Source organism: Scyliorhinus torazame, chromosome 8 (genome assembly GCF_047496885.1).
Source record: "Scyliorhinus torazame isolate Kashiwa2021f chromosome 8, sScyTor2.1, whole genome shotgun sequence".
NCBI lineage: Eukaryota > Metazoa > Chordata > Chondrichthyes > Carcharhiniformes > Scyliorhinidae > Scyliorhinus > Scyliorhinus torazame.
In genome coordinates this window covers 100,991,020-101,011,449 of record NC_092714.1, presented here as the reverse complement: position 1 = coordinate 101,011,449, position 20,430 = coordinate 100,991,020, and the positions used below count along the sequence as shown (strand labels likewise).

The 20,430-nt window shown below is 46.9% G+C and overlaps 1 protein-coding gene across 2 annotated transcripts in view; it reads right to left on the bottom strand.

Moving 5' to 3' along the window:
- LOC140428010 (interleukin-1 receptor accessory protein-like 1) overlaps window positions 1-20,430 on the bottom strand; it is a 2,037,829-nt gene that overhangs the window by 432,847 nt on the left and 1,584,552 nt on the right. The gene's annotated exons all lie outside the window — the stretch shown is intronic.

Below are 20,430 nucleotides of genomic sequence, written 5' to 3'. Positions count from 1 at the left end.
TAAAACAGGTGAATACAAAACCATATCACAACAAAATCCGTTCGTCCTTTCAATCTCAATCAAAACTGGGTGGTATTTTTCTCTTGGCTTCAAATCTACAGCTAAAATTTTAATTAAAGTCCAGATATTAAGTTACACAATTTCCTCCACTCTTGTGTTCTTAAATCTTATCAACACCAAAATAAATACAAATTAATTTTCTTTTTCTTTCCACAATATAGTTCTAATGTTGCAGAACAGGCACCAAAGGTTATTTGGCTGCAATGCATTTTAGCCAAATACAATTTACAGCTATGTATCATTCAAAATATTTTGTTAATTTCTGTTCAAAAACAGGAAAATTACTTTATCATAAAAATTTAAATTAGGCCGGACTGATTGACTGCCACAGTGCTGATCCCTTTCTCAGACTGTTTACAGAAGACTACGGGTGACGACATAGCTGATGGAAAAAATGACTGAAGTGGGAGAGAGGTGATGGATGAATGGAGAATGAAGGAGAGAAACCATGAGACACCCAAAAGAAGATTAATTCAATCAAACAACCAGACTGGGTAAGAGAGGAAACATAAAAGTGCAACAAAAGGACTCATAGCAAAATGAACATTACAGGTCAGGAGTGGCATTGCATGCAAATTCTTCAGGACTCATTCACTTCCGCATGGGAAACATCAACGGTTGAATTGCTTCGATCTCCAAATGATTATAAAAAGCATGCTGTCAAATATTTTTCTTCCGAGTATAGAAAATATCTTGAGCCGATTCAATGAGCAGATTTAGTGTTCCTTCCCTTCTTGCAACATGCTATGGAATGTTCATTAAGTTTAATGAACAAGGCATCCTTTTTCTTAAACTGCTCCATCATAGTTGATATGGTAATTAAAGCTGCAATGCATCATAATCTCAACGCTTAATGTGTTTTGTGAAAAGAAAACACTGTTCTCACATTTCCTGCGTGGTTTGTGCAGTTATGATCAACTATGTGCAAAAAAGATATGTCATGTTCTCTCCCCAAAACCCCATATACAACACTGCAGTGTAATATAATCTGCATTGCAGAATAAGTACATGCCACAGAGCTGAAAAGTCATAGCTTTTAAAAGAGTCATAAACATGTCCTTGTACCTAAAAGAGGTTCAATTTTAAGAGTATCTTTGAAGGTGCAGATCGCAGAAATCCACCAGCCAGATGAGGAGGTCATGGCCAGTTTTGTGGGCAGGGTCAATTTCAATGAGCAGGAATTTCCAGCCCCGCCCACCACTGCGATTGTCCACTCCCTCCGTAAGTCAATAGAATTCCCACTGAGGGTCCCGCCACGACGAGGCCGGAAAACCACGGCCAATGTCTTTTTAACCAGCGCAAAGGATTGTGTAAATTTGACTTGTATCGGATGTAATTCACAGTTAATCTTTTGGCCAGTTTGGGGCCAACCTAGCAGACACCCCAGGCCATTGGACCACACAAGCTATTGTTTATTCTGTTTTATTATCCATCTCCAATTACTGTCACCAGCATCTAATTTTCAGAGTGCTAACCAAAAACGGCCACTGAATAAAGTCAACAGCAGCTAGAATACAAGACCAGGGATGTACTTCTGAGGCTGTATAAGGCTCTGGTCAGACCCTATTTGGAGTATTGTGAGCAGTTTTGGGACCCATATTTAAGGAACGATGTGCTGGCTTTGGAAAGGGTCCAGAAGAGGTTCACAAGAATGATCCCTGGAATGAAGAACTTGTCGTTTGAGGACTCGTCTGTACTCGTTGGAGTTTAGAAGGATGAGAGGGGATCTTATTGAAACGTACAAGATTAAAGGAACGATCCTTTAAAACAGAGATGAGGAGGAATTTCTTCAGCCAGAGGATGGTAAATCTGTGGAACTCTTTGCCGCAGAAGGCTGTGGAGGCCAATTCACTGAGTGTCTTTAAGATAGATAGGTTCTTGATTAATAAGGGGATCAGGGGTTATGGGGAGAAGGCAGGAGAATGGGGATGAGAAAATATCCGCCATGATTGAATGGCGGAGCAGACTCGATGGGCCAAGTGGCCTAATTCTGCTCCTATGTCTTATGGATTTATGGAGAGGCCATATGGAAAGATGGACATGACTTGGCCCACATCTATTCCTCATGCCTGTGGTTAAAATTGCATGCATTGGACTGCCACTGTTGAAGCAGGATGCTTGAAATTACTCCAGTGGTGATGATGAACTGCCTCTGGATGGACAACAGGCACTGGCAGGTCAATGTGAATCTTTTAATGAGATTCACTGGCCAATTTTGGGTGAGCTGTGGGCCTTCACCTTCCAGTATGTATTCAGTACGTACTCAAAAGGCCGGCTATCAATAAAAAAAGGACATATTTAGCATTTAAAATTCAGTAAAAGTATTGGCCGGAATTTTCTGGCCCTGCTTGTTGATGGTGGCATCTTCCGGTGCTGCTGAAGTCAACGGACATTTGGCCGGCATCCACCATGAGGGAATCTGCCACAGCTGGGTCAGAAACCTCCTACCATTAAACCTGTTCTATTTTCTTTAAGGACCTTGATTGCCATTTTAATAAAACAGCAAAATAATCAATATTTCAAATAACAATTTTTGAGTTCGAAAATTTTAATACAAACTGCTGACTTCAAAGCGGTTTTGTGGACAGCAATGAAATGAGGATTTATGGAAGACTATGCTATTAATTAACCGCCACCCCCTACTCCCCCTCCCCCTTCTGAAACTAGCCCAGGAGAGAAATGATTGTTCCATTGATTTCTATAAGCACAGTTCCTGTTATCAACAAAAACAGCTGGCTCACATTCTTTCACTCAGTTTATTTATTCCCAAATTTACTGAGATCAGGTTTAAATGCAGTGCTTCTAAATAAATTCATAATAATTCACTTTTAAACCTATAATTTCTCTTACAATGCTGATATGCATGTGGAAATAAAAAGAGTCTTTGATTTTGAATATATAGTACCTTATGAGATTGTACGGTCTCTGGTATATCTGATTGTATCTGTCTCAAACCAAGAGTCATGTGAGAGTACCTTTAAGAAATGGGTGTTTATAAATGGGTGTGTATATAAATATCTGTAGTGAGAGTATCTTTAAGAAATGGGTGTTTATCAGTGATGTCAGAGTGTGGGTGGAGCTGGGCTGTCTGTCAGCTTTTTACTTTTGTTTTAAGCTGTTTGCTGCAGGGTGTGTTTTAGTTTCGTTTTCAGAGCTGGATAGCTGCAGTCACAGCCAGAAGGTGTATGAATCTCTCTTCTGTAATCTAAAGACTATAAATCGGTCCTGGTGATTTAAAACTAATAACAGTAGTGACTTTAACCTGATGTGCTTCTGGTAAAAGGTGTTTTAAGTCGTATGGATGTTAAAAAGGAAAGCTTAAAGGTTTACTTAGTGTTGTAGTCTTTAGGGGTTGTGTTTGAATGGATGGTTGCTAAGATGTTCACTGTATGCTTTAAAAAGGTTAACTTGAGTTCATAGAATAAACATTGTTTTGCTTTAAAAAATACTTTTCCATTTCTGCTGTACCACACCTGTAGAGTGGGCCGTGTGCTCCCCATACCACAATCTATTAAAAGTTGTGGGTCAGGTGAACTCCATGATACACTTTGGGGTCCTCTAAACCCTGGCCCATAACACTAAGGCAATTTACTCAATATTCTGCTCTTTCTTTCCCCTGAAGTGTTAAAACTTCACTATTAAATAATCTTAGGTTTTAAAAAAAATTCTCTCTCATCAATTTTCTCCCATTCTCTGCTGAGGGTGCTGATTCCTTACTGGATTCTTTGCTCCATTACCTCGACCAGATGGCCATTATTCATGAGTAAGCCTCAGCAGGGAGTATTGACTGGCTAATCAATAGGTGAACGTTGTCACAAAACATCCACAATTTCAGCAGAGGTGACAATTGTCCCCAATTTACATCAATGGTGGTGTTCCTAGTGTTGCCCTAGCCGAGATCAGTGAACCCAGCACAGATGCAAAATGGAAGCGAGGATCTTTTTCATCTCCGGTATCTGAGTTATTTACAGGATAAGCTCACTGCAGGAGATCTGCCTTATAAGATTGTTTGCTAGGTTTTTGTAATAATTTTAAATAACTCTAATAAAGCTGGGACACAAAGGGATACATTTTTTGCCTTCACCTGAATGGGCGGTGATCTAGTAAAGTGGATCAGGCGTCTGTTACAAAATTTTTATTCTGTTTAAATCAACAACTTCTCACCACCTTCCAACAATTTGAACCTCGGACAAGATGGCTTCCAACAATTTTCCAACATTCCTAACTTCTTCAGCTCAGCAACTCTCAAAATGTTCCCTTGACCAAATCTGACAAGTACCCTCCCCCAACACATCACACCCACACAACCTTATTCCCTCAAAAAATCTCCTCTCTCTCATTCTAATGAAGTACAATGATCATAAAACTTTCCACACAAGGACCAAATTTCCGCTGACTCTATATCAACATTATGCATGTATTGAAATGCAATAGAGTACTTTTCCCATAAGGTCATTTCGAATACTTAGCTGAGTTTTAAAAGCTCCCAAACCTCCTACCTCAGCAAGGGATTGTATAGACAAATTGATTGACTGTTTTAAGAAGTTATTAAAGGGGTATCTACCTTTGATGCTGTTGTTAAATAAATGTTTGTTTTTATAACAAATTAATAGGTTCAGAGGATTTCACTTGTTTTTGAATGGCTCTCAGGATTTTCTTTGACTTTTAAATGTGTTTCACTGACAGCTCTATAGTTTATTTTTTTCATGCTCATTTCTAATCTTTCTCATTGCTATTACATGGCACCTGAAGTCTGCACATAGTTGAGACTGGGATGAGTGACTAGGAACGATATGTGGGAGCATGGAGGTATGAGGGGCACAAGGGTATGGGGAAGCATGGAGGGAGCCTGGGGAGTACGGGGGTTATGAGTGGGGGTTCTGAGTGAGAATGGGGTTATGAAGGGGAAGGCGGGCTTAAAGAGGCATGTGGTGTTGGTGAGTGAGGGTTTGAACTGCTGACATTCATCTGGGTTCATGTCCCAGCAAAAGGAGGCGGGCATCCCCACCTGCTAAGCCTCGTGATTCGTCGGGCTTGCCACTGGACGTGGTGGGCCTGACTCCATCCCGCCCACCATCCCAGAATGAAAATGGAGGTGGGGGGGGGGGCATTTTTTTTTTTAGAGCAGACTGGTTTGCGGAGTAGGGAAGTTTCCTGACTTGACCGTCTTGTCTTCTCCATGAAAATCCGATCTGAAGCGTGTGAGGCAGTATTTCAATTACCTCGGCAAACTAATTAATCACATGTGATTCAGTTTACGGGGAAACCACGTTTACTTAGCACGCTTCTTTAAAAAAAATTCTGATCAGGATATATATCGCCGCTCAAAGAACCCCCTGCACATCCACCATTAATTGGAACTCTTAATTTCAAATCTTTTCGGTGGGAAAATGGTATGGTCTGTCTGACTCCTTCGCTAAAATAAAACAATATCATGCTCACTTAAACAATAAATAAAATATAAGGAATTTTGTTATAATAAATGCAATCCAAGATGAATCAGCAGTAAATAAAATGGTTGCAATTAAATTTTCTGCAAAGCTTCACAAGAAGCTACAACTCAGAATCTGCCAGTGTAAACTACTGTCAAACAGAGAGAAGCTCAATCTGACCCAACTGTATTTATGACATGGGCTCGCTTTGTAGATTACTTTTTTTTAATGACATACAGTAAAACAAAACTCTGTGGCTTCCAAGCAAATAAAACCTGGTATAAAATGAAAATTTATGCAGAATAAAAAGGAATACGTCACATAGGATTTCTATTTTGGGTTTAGTGTGTTTGCATAAAAGTGGTCAAATTGATTGCAGTCAGCTTCCAGGCCATTACAGTATTTATTTTCATCAAATGTCTTTTCTGTCATTCTGAATTCTCTAAATTAATTAGGTCCATGGCAAGCCACTCTATTTTCTGTTAAAAATGTCGATTTCAAAGGGTGGCATGGTGGTGCAGTGGTTAGCACTTCTGCACTGCTGCCTCACGGAGCCGAGTATCCGGGTTCGATCCCGGCTCTGGGTACACTGCCCATGTGCAGTTTGCATATTCTCCCTGTGTCTGCGTGGGTCTCACCCCCACAATCTAAAGATATGCAGTGTAGGCGGTTTGGCAATGCTAAATTGCCCCTTATTTGGAAAACATTTAATTGGGTACTTTAAATTTATATTTTAAAAAAGTGTTGATTTCATTTTTTCTTCCCAGTCAAAATTCTTTAGCAGGCACACAAAACATAATTAATAACATTGGGTTTGAAACATTTGTGGATGGAGCCACTGAGCAAGTAGAGTGTAGATGTGTGTCCATGTCACACTGCTGACTGAGCTCCTAATCTCAGAGACATTACTAGCTCAGCCAAGCAGTTTCCGCTCATTCGGACTTTCATTGTTCCTCTCCATCTCATTTACCTGTCTTTGCATATCAGTATATCTGAAGTATTATACATATATATATAATATACACACGGACATACACTAAGCAACGTAAGGGCAGTTACACTCTGAAGATTGATTTGAGAGCTGCTTTTCACTCAGACAAATTACCACAGAATTTTGAAATATATTGCTATTCTTTTTACCGATAGAGAATGAGATGCATTTTATGTGCATCGGCCAGGCATATTTTCGGCAAGGGGAGGGAGCGGGTGCATGGACACCCCTCAACCCTTGGACCCTTTCCCTGACCAGTCCAACCTCTCCCTGTCCAAAGATTTACAGGTTTCTGAAGATCCATTGGGCCTTCTTCCTCCTCTTCTGGCAATGCTCATTAACGCTCTGTTGGTGTTGCCAGTACTAATGGAGCTGGTGGTGGATTGACCAACGGCTCCCAAGGATAGGATTGGCTCCCCAGTGAGGAGCGGAATGCCCTCTCGGTCCTTGCTTAGCCTCCCCTCAGCACTTAATGGTTGTGGCGTGAGCAAGAGAGAGCATGGGTGGACTCCACTCTGTCTTTGCTTCTGGGGGTGGGGGCCAGTCATCCACCCCCACCTCTCCATAATATTCTGCCTAATGTGTAGCATTATGTACAAGAAAAGAACAGGAGTACTTTAATATTGCATTTCCAGGGCATAATAAGTTTCTCTTCCCCACTAGAATTTTGGTTTCAATCCAAAACTAACAGCTGGGACATGTCTTCTCTCTTTGCTCGCTCTAAGGGTCATAACGCTAATGAGCTTGGGTTATCCCAATGCAGCGCCTAAAGGGAAAAAATCTACAATGAAGGACCAACATTAATTGGTGCTAAACAGGTAGACTTAGTCAAAAAGGCTTTAGAGATAATTTAGAGATGTAATGGAATTGGCAGACAGACCCAAAAGGAGTGTTGCACCCAGGCGGCAAGGATCATTGAGTTGATTTAACATGATCTTTATCTGTGCTAAACGTGGCCTGGCTGTTGACAGTAAAGAAAAAATAAGAGGGAGAATCTACTCGTAGCCAAATGTGTGTTTAAGTTAGTTCACTTACAAATCATGTATCCCAGGAAGTCAGTGTTTTGTCACTATTCTTGCCAGAAATTTAGACACAGGAAAATGTTGTTATGCTATTAGACCAGACAATCTCTAATTGTACACTTGCTTTCTTAGTAACTCGTTCTAAATTTGTCCTAGATTTCTGATTAACGAGAATGAATTTCTTTCTTTTGTTTAAAATTATGGAGAAGATATTGGGCGCGATTCTCCACTCCCACGCCGGTTGGGAGAATCGCCTGGGCCGCCACAATTTCCCGGGACGCCGGTCTGACGCCCTCCCGCGATTCTCCCAAGCGGCGGGAATGGCCCGGTCGAGTTTCGCGGGCCGCAGGCCGGAGAATCGCCGGAGACACCGAAAGTGGCGATGCTCCAGCACCCCCGCTATTCTGAGGCCCGGATGGGCCGAGCGGCCAGGCCAAAACGGCGGGTTCCCCCCGGCGCCGTCCACACCTGGTCGCTGCAGTCGTGAGCGGTGCGTGAACGCTGGGGGGGGCGGCCTGTGGGGGGGCGAGGGGGGATCCTGCACCGTAGGGTACCTCAGATGTGGGGTGGCCCGCGATCGGTGTCCAGGACCTCCTTCCTTCCGCGGCCCCACAAGATCCGTCAGACATCTTCGTGCGGGGCGGACCTAGAGAGGACGGCAACCACACATGCGCGGGTTGGCGCCGGCCAACCCGCGCATGCGCGGATGACGCCCGTTATGCGGCGCCGGCCACGTCATCTATGCGGCGCCGCCTTTACGCGGGCGACAAGGCCTGGCGCGTGTAGATGACGCGGCCCCGATCCTGGCCCATTGTCAGGGCCTGAATCGGTCGGGACCGGGGCCGTTTCGCGCCGACATGAACCTCGACGGCGTTCACGACGGCGCAGCCACTTCGAAGTGGGAGTGTAGAATCCTGCCCATTATTTATGAAACTGATGACGTCTAATAATAAGTTCAACAAAACAATGCGCAGGAAATTATTCAGTGCGACACTTCCAAGTAAAAGCAATTAAAGACATTATTCTGACATTTGTTTAACAAATTAGTTATATCTAAGCTTCTTAAGATTGACCAAGTGATAATTTATGCGATGTTGCAATATTACAAAAAGGAAATACTGCTTGCATATTTAGTTTACTCGTAGCGGCTAAATATCCCGGGAAAGTACAATAATGCTGATATTAATACGATATAGTAAATTTTTCTGGGTCCTTGTGTAGGTCAGGCTTTGTTCAGCAGAGGAATATTGAAAAATTCAATTAATCTAATTTTTCAATATTTGTACGCTCCCACAGAATTTGCACTGGCCGATTTGATTAACAAGGCGAGAGGGAGCGACAGGAGTAAGTGAGGATGTGCAGACTTCTAATAATAATAATAATCTTCATTGTCACAAGTAGGCTTACATTAACACTACAACGAAGTTACTGTGAAAAGCCCCTAGTCGCCACATTCCAGTGCCTTTTCGGGTACACAGTGGGAGAATTCAGAATGTCCAATTTGCCTAGCAGCACGTCTTTCGGGACTTGTGGGAGGAAACCGGAGCACCCGGAGGAAACCACGCAGACACAGGGAGAACGTTCAGACCCAGCACAGACAGTGACCCAAGCCGGGAATTGAACCTGGGATCCTGGCACTGTGAAGCAGCAGTGCTAACCACTGTGTTACCATGCTGCCCTCAGTAAAGGATTGAGGAGAAAGCTGTCCATTGCTTGATGAGACCGAGGACTCAGGTGCTTGAGGAACATCACATTCACAAGCAGCCTCTGAGGTCAATCTCTGAGGTTGTGAAGTAGTGACAGTCATGACTCTAGGATCCATAGAACATAAGAGCTAGGAGCAGGAGTGGGTCATCTGGCCCTTCGAGCCTGCTCCGCCATTCAATAAGATCATGGCTGATCTTTTTGTGGACTCAGCTCCATTTCCCCCCCCCCACTCAATGGAACATTTTATTCCTTTACTGTTCAAAATTCTATCTACCTTTGCCTTAAAATCATTTAACGAGGTAGCCTCAACTGCTTCATTGGGCAGGGAGTTCCACAGATTCACAACTCTTTGGATGAAGAGGTGCCTCCTCAACTCAGTCCTAAATCTTCTGCTCCTTATTTTGAGGCTATGCCCCCGGGTTCTAGTATCACCCACCAGTGGAAGCAATCTCCCTGCTTCTATCCTATCTATTTTCTTCATAATTTTATCTGTTTCTATGAGGTCCCCCTCATTCTACTAAATTCCAATGAGTATCGTCCCAGTCTACTGAGTCTCTCCTCATAAGCTAATCCTCTCAACTCTGGAATCTACTCTGCACGCCCTCCAGTGCCAGTACATCCTTTCTCAAGTAAGGAGATTAAAACTGTGCACAGTACTCCAGGTGTAGCCTCACCAGCACCCTATACAGCTGCAACATAACCTCCCTGCTTTTAAACTCCATCCCTCTAGCAATGAAGGACAAAATTCCATTTGCCTTCTTAATTACTTGCTGCACCTGCAAACCGACTTATTGCAATTCATGCACAAGGACACCCAGGTCCCTCTGCACAGCAGCATTCTGCAATTTGTTTTACCATTTAAGTAATAGTCCACTTTGCTGTTATTCCTACCAAAATAGATGACCTCACATTTACCAACATTGTGCTCCATCTGCCAGACACTTGTCCACTCACTTAAACTATCTGTATCCCTCTTCAGACTTTCAGTGTCCTCTACACACTTGGTTCTACCGCTCATCTTAGTGTCATCTACGAACTTTGACACATTAAACTTGGTCCCCAACTCCAGATCATCTATGTAAATTGTGAACAATGGATTTCATTTAGAGTCACTGGACCCAATCTAACCAAATGGGAACAGAGTTCCCAGATGAACGTGTTTAGCCGTGTGTTTCCCAGCGTTCTCAGCGCCGCGAAACACCCCAGAAACGCCCATCCGGTTAGATACGGCACCTCAGTGGCAAACGCACACCTGAGGCCGCCCTCGGCTCCATTTTATGCACTGTGGAGCTCCGCTCACCAGAACCACCCACCCCGCCCCATGACAGTGTACCCCTGTGGCCCAATCACCTCCACTTGAAAAATGCCAGATTTGCCAAAAAATGATCCCACCACTTCAGATCGCTACATCTCACGAGATCATGTTAGATCTTGTGAGGCAAAGAGAGCCGTGTAGATCCCAGGAGCGGGGGTTCCCGTAATTTACCAGCTATGTTGCGCTGCAGCATTTTGCTTTTCAGGTGCAGCGTGAACGATAGATCGCGCCATAGAGTCATGCAACACAGAAAAGGTCCTTTGGCCCATCGAGTCTGCACTGGTCTAAAACAATCAACTAACCATTCTCATTCCACTTTCCAGCACTTGGCCCACAGTCATGCAAACCATGGGATTGCAAGTGCACATCGAGATACGTCTTAAATGTTATGAGGGTCTCTGCCTCCACCATCCTTTTAAGCAGTGAATTCCAAACTCCCACCACCCTCTGGGTAAAACTGTTTTTCCTCACATCCCCTCTAAACCTCCTGCCCCTTACCTTAAATCTATGCCCCTGGTCATTGTTCCCTTCACCAAGGGGAAATGTTTGTTCCTGTCTACTCTATCTATGCCCCTCATAATTTTAGACATCTCAATCATGTCCCCCCTCAGTCTCCTCTGCTCCAAGGAAAACAATGCAAGTCATCCAATGTCTCTTCATAACTAACACTCTCCACCCTAGACAACATCCTGGTAAATCTCTCTGCACCCTTTCCAGTGCTATCATATCCCTTCCCAGAACTGCACACAATACTCTAGCTGTGGCCTAAGTAATATTTTATATAGTTCCAGCATAATCTCCCTGCTCTTAAACTCTATGCCTCGGCTAATAAAAACAAATATACCATATGCCTTCTTAACTACTGCATTCACCTGCTCCACTACCTTAAAGGACCGGGTGTGTACATGCACACCAGGGTTCCTCTGATCCTCGTAGCTTCCCAGGATCCTGACGTTGATCATGTATTCCCTTGCTTTATTTGTCCTGCTCAAGTGCATCACCTCACACTTATCCAGATTTAATTCTATTTGCCACTGATCAGCCCATCTTACCAGCCCATTCTATATCCTCCTGTAATCGAAGGCTATCCTCCTCCCTTTTTACCACCCACCAATTTTCGTATCATCTGTAAACGTACAGATCAATCCTCCTACATTCATGTCTAAATCATTTATATAAACCACAAACTGCAAGGGCCTCAACACTGATCCCTACGGGACCCCACTGGACAGAGACTTCCAGTCAGAAAAACACCCCTCGATCATCACCCTCTGCTTCCTGCCACAGCCAATTTTGGATCTAATTTGTCAAATTTCCTTGGACCCATGGACTCCTACCTTTGCTATCAGTCTCCCATGTGGGACCTTATCAAAACCCTTGCTGAAGTCCAAGTAGACTAAGTCAAATGCATTTTCCTCAGTTATACACCTGGTCACCTCTTCGAAAACCTCAATCAAGTTGGTCAGACATGATCTCCGCTGAACAAAACCATGTTGACTGTTCTTGATTATTCCCTGCCTCTCCAAATGCAGATTCATTCTGATTCTCAAAATTGCTTCCAATAGTTTACACACCACTGAGGTTAGACTGACTGTCCTGAAATTTCCTGGTTTATCCCTTCCTCCCTTCCTGAATAATGGTACCACATTCATTGTCCTCCTGTCCTCTGGCACCTCTTGCTATTTCCTCCTTTGCTTCAGTCAGCAGCCTGGGATACATTTAATCTGGCCCTTGAGACTTGTCCACTTTTAAGCCTGCCAGACTACTCAGAACCTCTTCTCTCTCCATGTTAATCTTTTTTATTTTATTACAGTCCTTCTCTCTGATTTCTATACCCACTGTCCCTCTCACGAGTGAAGACTGACACAAAGTATTCATTTAGAACCCTACCTACATCCTTCGGTTCCACACATAAATTACCACTGTTGTCCTTAATGGGCCCTCCTCTTTCCCTCGTTATCCTTTTACTCTTAATGAAATTGTAAAACTACTTAGGATTTTCCTTTATTTTACCCTTTCATGTCCCCTTTTTGTTCTCCTAATTTCCTCTTTAGGTTTCCTCTTGCACATTCTATACACATCTAGGGCCTCTGCTGTTTAGAGCCCTCGTTACCTACATAAGCTTCCCTTTTTCCCCTTTTCCAATGCCGCATACCCTTTGATTTCCAGGGGTCACTGTTTTTTTTGGTCCCATCTTTTTTCTTGATTGGAACATGTTGGCCCTGCACTCTACTGTATTTCCTTCTTGAATGCATCCCACTGTTCTGTCTCAGATTTACTTAGACATGTCCGCTCCCAGTCAACTCTGGCCAAATCATATCTAAGCTTATTAAAATCGGCCTTCACCCAGTTTGAACTTTGATCCCAGGCCCATTGTTGTCCTTTTGTATAACAATCTTGAACCTAATAGAGTTATGATCACGGTCAGAAAAATGTTCCCCCACTGATACTTGATCCACTTGCCCAGCTTTGTTACTGAAAATTAATTCCAGGTCCACCCCTTTCTTGTAGGTCCTTCCACGTACTGGCTTAAAAGGTTCTCCTGGGTTCACTTGAATAATTCCGCTCCCTGTAAATGTTTCACAGACCTTTCAGACAAATCTACTTCCTAGCTCCCTAAATTCTGCTTTCAGGACCTCATCCCTTTTATTTTTAAACCTATATCATTGGTGCAAATGTGTACCATGATTCCTGTTTGTTTGCCCTCCCCTTCAGTATGTCCTGCAGCCATTCAGTGACATCCCTGACCCTGGCACCAGGGAGGCAACCTACCATCCCCAAGTCTCTTATCCGGCCACAGAAACACCTCTCTGTTCCCCTACAAATTGGTTTTCCTGTTCCTACCACTGTAACCCTGACATTGTTCCTTCTCCCTTCTTGTGCAGCAGATTTACCCATGGTGCCATGAGCTGCCCCTATACAGTAATCTCCCCCAACAGGAACCAAAATGGTATATCTGTTAGCAAGGGGGCTAGCCACAGGGAACTCCTGCACTACCCGTCTTCCTCTACTCTGCCTGGTGGTCACCCATGCGCTTTCTGCCCATTCTATCTTCATCTGCAGTGTGATCACCTCATTGAACGTGCTGTCCACGACTTGCTCAACATTGCGGATGCTCCACAAGGAATCCACCCTCAGCTCCAGCTCCGAAATGCAGTTAGCCAGTGTGGTAGTATGCATTAGGGGTCATGTGGGACTGTGAAGCCGTGATGTCATTGGCTGACAGATCCCGGGTCCTGGTTGGCTGTTGACCTCTAGCTCCGCCCTGAAGGCGGAGTATAAGAACCAGGAGTTCTCCCCCCGCAGGCCAGTCTGTTACTGAACTGCGGGGAACAAGTCACGCTTAATAAAGCCTCATCGACTTCATCTCTATTCGTCTCTCGTGAGTCTTTGTGCGCTACAATTTATTAAGCGTGCTTAAAGGACTATGGAGCTCAGGATCATCCCGGAATGCCTGAGGAGCAGCCCCCACACAGTGAACTCAGCAGCAGTTTTTAAACACTGGCAGACTTGTTTCGAAGCATACCTCCGAACGGCCCCCGGCCGGGTCACAGAAGACCAGAAACTACAGGTCCTGCACTCGAGGGTAAGCCCGGAAATGTTCCCTCTCATCGAAGACGCAGAGGATTTCCAGACGGCGTTCGCAGCATTAAAGAGCATCTATGTTCGCCCAGTGAACCAGATCTACGCACGCTACCAACTCGCAATGAGACGGCAAAGTCCCGGCGAATCGCTAGACGAATTCTACGCCGCGCTGCTAATTTTGGGACGGGCCTGCAGCTGCCCGCCGGTAAACGCGACTGAACACACGGACATGTTAATTCGCGATGCTTTTGTGGCAGGTATGAACTCTCCCCAAATCCGCCAAAGACTTTTAGAAAAAGAGTCGCTAGGACTCTCAGAGGCACGGGCCCTTGCAGCCTCCCTAGATGTGGCCGCGCGAAACGCCCGCGCGTACGGCCCCGACCGCGCGGCAGCCCCTTGGGCTCCGTGGACCCCCGTCGCGACAAACCCCCCCCACCCCACAGGCTTGCGCGGTTCAGACGCCAAGTCGTCCCGGGGGGGCCCGCTGCTATTTCTGCGGCCAGGCGAAACACCCCCGGCAGCGCTGCCCGGCCCGCGCAGCGATTTGCAACAGCTGTGGGAAAAAGGGCCATTTCGCGGCTGTGTGCCGGTCCCGGGAGGTCGCCGCTGTCCCAGGAGAAGAAGGAGTCTTGCGCGTTTCTGACGCTCCCCAACCCCCCCCAGCACCCCATGTACGACCCGCAGGCGCAGCCATTTTGGGTCCCGGCCACCGCTGTCCCCGGAGAACAAGGAGTCCTGCGCGTTTCAAACGCTCCCCAACCCCCCCAGCGCCCCATGTGCGACCCGCAGGCGCCGCCATTTTGGGTCCCGGCCACCACGAGGGGAGGAGGTGCGCCGCCATCTTGGGACCCACCAGCCCTGTGCGACGCATGGGGGCGGCCATTTTGTCCACCCCCGCCGCCATCTTGTGACCCCCCAGCCATGTGCGATGCATGGGGGCGGCCATTTTGTTCACCCCCGCCGCCATCTTGGACGGCAACAATGGACCCCAGCATCGACGGCTCAACGGGGTTCGAGGAAGACGCTGAAGCACTACGACCACGTCTGGCCTCAATGACGCTGGACCAAGCACGGCCCCGGACGCTCCAGACGACAACAACGGTGCTGATCAACGGGCACGAGACACCATGCCTGGTCGACTCCGGGAGCACAGAAAGCTTCATCCACCCCGACGCGGTAAGACGCTGTTTTTTGACCATCCGTCCCAGTGCGCAAAAGATTTCCCTAGCTGCAGGATCCCACTCCGTACAGATCAAAGGCTTCTGCATAGTGACCCTAACGGTGCAAGGGAGGGAGTTTAAAAACTACAGGCTCTACGTCCTTCCCCAACTCTGCGCGCCCACATTACTGGGATTAGACGTCCACTGCAACCTGCAGAGCCTAACTTTCAAATTCAGCGGCCCAATACCCCCACTCACTATCTGCGGCCTCGCAACCCTCAAGGTTGAGCCCCCATCCTTGTTTGCAAACCTCACCCCGGATTGCAAACCCGTCGCCACTAGGAGCAGACGGTACAGCGCCCAGGACCGGACATTCATTCGGTCCGAAGTCCAGCGGCTACTGAAGGAAGGCATAATCCAGGCCAGCAATAGTCCCTGGAGAGCACAGGTGGTAGTAGTAAAGACAGGGGAGAAGCAAAGGATGGTCATAGACTATAGCCAGACCATCAACAGGTACACACAACTAGACGCGTACCCTCTCCCCCGCATATTCGACATGGTCAATCGGATTGCCCAATATAAGGTCTTCTCCACCGTGGACCTCAAGTCCGCCTACCATCAGCTCCCCATCCGCCCAAGTGACCGCAAGTACACAGCCTTCGAGGCAGACGGGCGATTATACCACTTCCTAAGGGTCCCATTTGGCGTCACAAACGGGGTCTCGGTCTTCCAACGAGAGATGGACCGAATGGTTGATCAACACGGGTTGCAGGCCACGTTCCCGTATCTCGACAATGTAACCATCTGCGGCCACGACCAGCAGGACCACGACGCCAACCTCCAAAAATTCCTCCAGACCGCGAAAGCCTTGAACCTCACATACAACGAGGACAAGTGCGTTTTTAGCACAAACCGGCTAGCCATCTTGGGATATGTGGTGCGCAATGGGATAATAGGCCCCGACCCCGAACGTATGCGCCCCCTCATGGAATTTCCCCTCCCTCACTGCTCAAAAGCCCTAAAACGCTGCCTGGGGTTCTTTTCATATTACGCCCAGTGGGTCCCCCAGTACGCAGACAAGGCCCGCCCCCTAATACAGACCACGACCTTCCCTCTGTCGACAGAGGCTTGCCAGGCCTTCAGCCGCATCAAAGCGGATATCGCAAAGGCCACGATGCGCGCCATCGATGAGTCCCTCCCCTTCCAGGTCGAGCGCGACGCCTCCGATGTAGCTCTAGCGGCCACCCTTAACCAAGCGGGCAGACCCGTGGCTTTTTTCTCCCGAACCCTCCACGCCTCAGAAACCCGGCACTCCTCAGTGGAAAAGGAAGCCCAAGCCATAGTGGAAGCTGTGCGACATTGGAGGCATTACCTGGCCGGCAGGAGATTCACTCTCCTCACTGACCAACGGTCAGTAGCTTTCATGTTCGATAATGCACAGCGGGGCAAAATTAAAAATGACAAGATCTTAAGGTGGAGGATCGAACTCTCCACCTTCTACTATGAGATCTTGTACCGTCCCGGAAAGCTGAACAAGCCGTCCGATGCCCTATCCCGCGGCACATGTGCCAACGCACAAATTAACCGTCTCCAAACCCTCCACGAGGACCTCTGCCACCCGGGGGTCACTCGGTTCTACCATTTTATAAAGTCCCGTAACCTCCCCTACTCCATGGAGGAGGTCCGTACAGTCACAAGGAACTGCCACATCTGCGCAGAGTGCAAACCGCATTTTTTCAGGCCGGATAGTGCGCACCTGATCAAGGCCTCCCGTCCCTTTGAACGCCTCAATCCGGATTTCAAAGGGCCCCTCCCCTCCACCGACCGCAACACGTACTTCCTGAACGTGGTGGACGAGTACTCCCGTTTCCCCTTCGCCATCCCCTGCCCTGACATGACAGCGGCCACAGTCATTAAAGCCCTTAACACCATATTCACACTGTTCGGTTGCCCCGCATACATCCATAGCGACAGGGGGTCCTCCTTCATGAGTGACGAGCTGCGCCAGTTCCTGCTCAGCAAGGGTATAGCCTCGAGCAGGATGACCAGCTACAACCCCCGGGGGAACGGGCAAGTAGAGAGGGAGAACAGCACGGTCTGGAAGACCGTCCTACTGGCCCTACGGTCCAGGGATCTCCCAGTTTCACGGTGGCAGGAGGTCCTCCCGGACGCCCTCCACTCCATCCGGTCGCTACTGTGTACCACTACTAACCAAACGCCTCATGAGCGCCTCCTTGTCTTCCCCAGGAAGTCTTCCTCTGGAACGCCGCTGCCGACCTGGCTGGCGGCCCCAGGACCCATCTTGCTCCGGAAACATGTGCGGGCGCACAAGTCGGACCCGTTGGTCGAGAGGGTTCACCTCCTCCACGCGAACCCGCAGTACGCCTACGTGGAGTACCCCGACGGCCAACAGGACACGGTCTCCCTGCGAGATCTGGCGCCCGCCGGCAACACGCACACCCCCCCGACACCAATCACCCCCTCCCTGCCACCGGCGCACCCCGCGACAGCCCCCTTCCCGGGAGGATCGGTCCTCCTCCCAGGTCCGACCAGAAGTGAAGCTGAAGCAGAAACCGTAAAGCTCCCGGAGGCGACAACACTGGAACAAGCACCACCACCACCAGGGCTGAGGCGATCGACAAGGACGACCAGACCGCCCGACCGACTTGTGGCATCGGTGTAACACTAGAATGTTGTGGACTTTAACGAAAAAAAATTTCCCCTTTTTCCCTCTTACGAATACTGTAAATAGTTCAAAACAAAAAAAAAAAACCCTGTACATACTGTGATGACATGCCAAAGTTTTTCCTCCCAGGACCGGCCTTGTAAACCTCTACCACTGTGCGAAGCACCAACCCGCCGGGTTCATTTTTAACAAGGGGTGAATGTGGTAGTATGCATTAGGGGTCATGTGGGACTGTGAAGCCGTGATGTCATTGGCTGACAGATCCCGGGTCCTGGTTGGCTGTTGACCTCTAGCTCCGCCCTGAAGGCGGAGTATAAGAACCAGGAGTTCTCCCCCGCAGGCCAGTCTGTTACTGAACTGCGGGGAACAAGTCACGCTTAATAAAGCCTCATCGACTTCATCTCTATTCGTCTCTCGTGAGTCTTTGTGCGCTACAGCCAGTAGCTGCAGTTGGACACACAGCCTGCACACGTGGTCACCAGAGACAACTGTAGCTTCCATGATTTACCACATAGTACAGGAGGAACATATCACGATGCAAGCTCTCCTGCCATGACTACCCTCAAGCCCCTTATTTACTCCCTTTTAACAAAAGATTAAGCTGTATAAGAATGCTATTTACTTAACTCCATCATGCTAACTTCACTTCCCTTACCCTACTTTGTTTACTTATATTACTTTATTGTACTGACCCTGACTCACACTTATTTGTGCTGTTTCTCAGTTATTCCCCTCCTCCAAAAAAACCCTGCACTTTTTTTATTCCTGACTCTTTCACTGTGACGCTGATTGTGAAGTCAATGAAAACAGGAATCCGACCTGAGTATTTATGAAATTCAGCTGTGCTCCGCTCCTGCCCGGGTGAGACTGCGCTGCGCACTCAGTCTTTTCGGTTTCACCTTCTCCCAGTTTTACTTGAACTTCCTGTTGTTCACCCAACTCCAAAAGTACTCTCGTTCAGCCAAGCAGGCACTGAGTAGTGTCCCCGTTCATGGGCCTCAAACACAATGCTTTGGAAACTGGATTAAACCAATTGCACAGTTAACCAGCTACAACTGAGTGTGACCCAGCTGCCTCCTGTTTCAGGAATGGAACTGAATTACAATTATCAAAATAGCAGCTTTTAATTACTAGATTAAAGAACTAATTTATGATAACATTGTGGACATTTTCTCTCTATCACAGTAATCAATGGAATCTGCAACAATTTGCCATCTCAGAAGTGGCCAGGGAACACAAACGGCAACTCTGGGGTCAATGGTAAAGAGAATAGACAATGTCCTGTGCACTGAAATTCAGACCATGCCAGCCAAAGTACAGAATGTTGTCTCTTAGGGTTTTCAGTATTGGTCAGCTGCCACTAACTATATCAGTGTAAACATTGGTCGACAGCTCCATGGGATGGCTGCAGTTGATCTGACGTTTAGTGTTCAATTGCCTGGACTAGCATTACATATATTGATCATGTATATTGATATACAGAGATCATTACATGGAGAGCATTCCATTGCATTCTGCCATGTGCCTTGTGTGATGATTGGAGGATTTTAGGAATATTGGTTTCTAAATATTGCGACAAGTTAAAAGTTAAAATCTTGGGGCTTGACTAAAATAGTCATGGAAATTCAAGCCTGCTCCGCCATTCAATACGATCATGGCTGATCTCATCTCGACCTCACCTCCCCTTCCCACCCGTTCTCCATGACATAAAAACATAGAAAATAGATGCAGGAGTAGGCCATTCAGCCCTTTGAGCCTGCACCACCATTCAATATGATCATGGCTGATCACGCAAATTCAGTAACCCACTCTCGTTTTCTCTCCATACTCCTTGATTCCTTCAGCCACAAGAACCATGTCCAGCTATCTACATACATAGAACATAGAACATACAGTGCAGAAGGAGGCCATTTGGCCCATCGAGTCTGCACCGACTCATTTAAACCCTCACTTCCACCCTATCCCCGTAACCCAACAACCCCTCCGAACCTTTTTGGACACTAAGGGCAATTTAGCATGGCCAATATACCTAACCTGCAAGTCTTTGGACAGTGGGACACGCAGACACGGGGAGAACGTGCAAACTCCGCACAGACAGTGACCCAGCGGGGAATTGAACCTGGGACCCTGGCGCTGTGAAGCCACAGTGCTATCCGCTTGTGCTACCGTGCTGCCCACTTCTTGGATATATCCCCACGTTGGATATACTCTCTTGAGAAGATCCAACGAACTGGCCTCAACAGCTTTCTGTGGTAGAGAATTTCACAAGTTCACAACTCTCTGAGAGAAGAAGTTCTTCCTCATCTCAGTCCTGAATGGCTTACCCCTTATTCTTAGGCTGTGACCTCTAGTTCTTCCTGCATCTAGCCTGTCCAGTCCCATCAGGATTTTATGTTTCTATGAGAGCTCCTTGCATTCTTCTAAACTCCAGTAGGTACAAGCCCAGTCGATCCAGTCTTTCTTCCTACGTCA